The sequence below is a fragment of the Mirounga angustirostris genome, unplaced genomic scaffold (assembly GCF_029215605.1).
Source record: "Mirounga angustirostris isolate CCGP_5_RB_7025 unplaced genomic scaffold, mMirAng1.0.hap1 SCAF_11, whole genome shotgun sequence".
NCBI classification, from domain to species: domain Eukaryota; kingdom Metazoa; phylum Chordata; class Mammalia; order Carnivora; family Phocidae; genus Mirounga; species Mirounga angustirostris.
In genome coordinates, this window is record NW_026991719.1 from 21,981,765 (window position 1) to 21,985,801 (window position 4,037).

Below are 4,037 nucleotides of genomic sequence, written 5' to 3' on the forward strand. Positions count from 1 at the left end.
GGCAAGAGAGAAACCAAAATCTTCTTGTAACCCAATTTTGAAAGTGATGTCTCATTACTTTCACCATAATCGATTTATTAGAAGCAAATCATTTGTTCTAGCTAATACTCAAGGGGGTAGCAGATAGTGGTGGGGATTACACAGAGGTATCAATGCCAGGAGTTGAAATCTTTCGGAAGCATCTTAGAAGCTTACCACCATATTCCTTTCTCCGAATATAATTCATGTGTGAAGCCTGCTAAGTTGAACACCAATCATGATAATTCCTTTGCCTTGCTACATGTAACTCCAACATACTCCACGAGATATAAGGGTGAGCCACCATGAAGAGCTAGGCATTATCATTTTTTCTCATGGTTCAGTCCTATTTAAGACCCTGAAAGTCATTTTGTGACCATTAGGGAGCTCGCTTAAAGACAAGGTCAATGCTTTGAGTCTATCAGAAGAAACTGAGTTCTTAATGATAGTTTCAAGACAGAATTTGCGAAAGGTGATCTTTCTAATGCAGGACCTTGTTGGTTTAATAAAAAAAAAAAATGTACTCTAAGTCCTTCTTACTGAATTCTTCATTATTTGCAAATGAATGTACCTTAACTGACACAGTATAATGTAGAAAGGCATCTTGCCTTGTATGAAGAGGTGGATTATCTTTACATTTTCTTCCTTCCAACTAGAAAAATATGTTATTTCTTAGATTCCAAGATACCTGGAACATAGATCTACTGAATGCAAAGATCATAGGCAAAGTAACCCTGGTTTACAAAGTGCTGTTGACCCTTGCTTTGGGACTTAAAGGGTTTGAACAAAATACTAAAATATAATAAATTATTACTTGTGAAAATTATGTGTTATCATACAGAATAGCATGTATCAATCTTCCATGTGGACACAAATCACAGAAGAATCTTGTCTAAACACAGATTCTGATTCAGTTAGTAAGAGATAAGCCCTGAGAATATGCATTTCCTGGCAATCTTCAAAGTAATGTCAATGTTGCTTAGTGTGAAGATCATATATTGTGTAGAAAACATGTAGACATACAGGCTACTGGAAGTAGTTTTATTCAGAAGAGGGAAAAAACATGAGCTTTTAGCTTTGCCAAGAAAATGATTTCAAAAGCATGCTTAAGTTTGTTTTTTGCCTTACTTTTATTTTACTTTGATCCCTGGGAGATACTCATGAGCTTAAAGAATGTTTAAAAAATTTTAAAAGAAAGTCTAACATGCAAAATAACAGTTTGTTTCTCATTTGTATTTTTATAATTCTGTTAGATCAATGAGAAAAAAGAGGAGCTTTTCACTGTTAATTATCTTGGTATCTATTGGGGAGGAAACTGTATCTGAAAATAATGAGGCCGAATGATTCTCCAATTCAGAGGAAGCACGATGGCAATTTTTTTTTTCTTTAAAAGAAGAAAGCTTCCCTTTGATGAGCTGACAGTAACATTATGTTCTTCTTTGCAGTCTCCTGTGACTACTGATTTACATCAAAGCTTTGCTGACAATTCAGCATTTTCACTCTGTTCTTTGGACTGAGTGGAAATGTCAGGTAGTTTAGTTTAGATTATTCACTACAAGGCATAGGAGAGGACTTTTATTTAGGTTGAAAAGAGTTGCAAATTAGAACTATCCTGGAACCTTTCTGGAATGCTACTTCCATTTGAAATTCACAAGCCTAAATCATACGACAAAAGATCAGAAACCTTTAAAGGAAGAGCCAATAACTGATTTTATTTGGAACATATGTATCTCCAACTGAAATGTTAATTACTTTGAATTTGCAGAGGTGATTGATTGCCTTTAGTAAGATTTATCTATCCTTTTCAAAAATTAATATTAAGGGGTTTCCAAGACTCAGGCTTTATCTTTTTTAACTGGTTAGGACACTTAAATACTCTTTAATAAAATGTAGTCCTCTGGATGACAGGAAATATCCAATCTGATGTAATAAAGGATAAGTTTATACAGCAATAAATCTCCAATTTAAATTTTGCTAACACTACAATAGTGTAAAGGCCAACATAATGTGGCCATGAAAAAGCTTTAGTATATTTCATATATAAAAATGAGTTTGCTATTAAGATTAACTATCTCAAATCAACTACAGGCCTCTAATTTTTAATATAATTTTAGGTAAATGCACATATCCCTTAAAATTATGCTTCATTAATTTTATTATCATAATGCTTTTCTTACATGATGAAAAGGAGGCTTTAATTCATTCTTAACCAAAATATTTCTAAATTCTGAATTCCAAGGGTCTCCCACCAACAAAAATTTATTATATATCTAATATTTGCAGTAAACTACTTAGAAACCACAATATGGTAAAAAAAAAAAAAAAAAGGTAAAACTGTAAAATTTAGAGAAGAAAACAGAAATGACTACCCAGAAATAATCTCCACTAATATTCTGGCAGCCTTACTTCTAGTACATTAATACTAGTATAGACATACATTCACAAAATTGATGTCATGATCCAAATATTCACAGAGCAAGTGTAGGCATGCGCATAAGCAGTTTTTTTAAAACATATTTTCTTACTGGTACTAGTTTGCTAGGGCTACCCTGACAAGGAACTGGGTAGCTAAACAACAGAAGTTAATTTCCCCACAATTCAGGAAGCTTAAAGTCCAAGATCAAGGTGTAGACCGAGCTGGTTTCTTCTGAGGTCTCTTTCCTTGGCTTGTACATAGCTATCTTCTCCATGTTTCTGCACTTGGTCTTCCATCGTCACGTGTGTGTTTCCAAATTTGTTCGTCTTATAAAGACATCAGTCATAGTGGATTAGGGCCCTCTCCCATGATTTCATTTTAACTTTATCTCTTTAAAGATCCCATCTCCAAATATAGTCACATTTTGAGGTACTAGGAATTAGGACTTTAACATTAATTTTGGGAGGACACAGGTGCCTCGTTAGCGCAGTAGGTAGCGCGTCAGTCTCATAATTTTGGGAGGACACAGTACAGCCCCATAATACCACTTAAATCATTAACATTTATCCACATCATTAAATATCCTAGTATCGGGGCACCTGGGTGGCTCAGTCAGTTAAGTGTCTGCCTTTGGCTCAGGTCATGATCCCAGGTAACTGGGATCAAGCCCCACGTTTAAAAAATGAATAAATATCCTAGTATCACAAAATCTAAATGTAGGAAAACTATAATAGATGATTCCCCAATTTCACATTTTCATATTATGTTCAGTTTTACAATTATAACTACATCTCTCTGTATTAAATCTTTGTCCATACCTTTATTTTCTTAGATAAATCCATAAGAGTAAAATGACCAGTGGAATGGTAGATTCCTTTGGCTCTTAATATGTATTTCCATATTTTGCTCTTGAAGTGACTTCATTTTTTTTTTTTTAAGATTTTATTTATTTATTTGAGAGAGAAAGAGACAGAGAGAGCATTAGCAGGGGAAGGACAGAGGGAGAGGGAGAAGCAGACTCTGAGCAAGGAGCCCGGCATGGGACTCAATCCCAGGACCCTGGGATCATGACCTGAGCTGAAGGCAGATGCTTAACTGACTGAGCCACCCAGGCATCCCTCTCGAAGTGACTTCAGTGGATACATCAGAAAATAGTATACAAGAGGAACTCTTCACGACTTTGAGATCACTCAAGGGTATCATCAGTTTTATTTTATTCTTACCAGTTTCATCAGGGAAGAAAAAATTCTTACTGTATTTGCTTTTATTACTATTATTAGCAATGTAGACTCTTCATATGCTTATTGGCAATTTGCATTTATACTTTTATAAAAGAGAATCAGCAGTTAATGTTTTCATAACTATTATTTTGTGTATTTTAGTTCATCATTTGTAGTCACTGCTCTTTAAATGTAATTCTACATATAGTTTATAACAAAGCTCATACTTTAGTTCATAACTAAGGTACCGTAGAGACATTTTACCTCTTAGTACTGAATTTTAGGGCAGGCTTTCTCAACCTTAGCACTATTAATATTTTGGATAATACTTTGCTGTGGGTTACTATTTTGTGCTCTGTAAGATGTTATTTTTTCATTGGTGC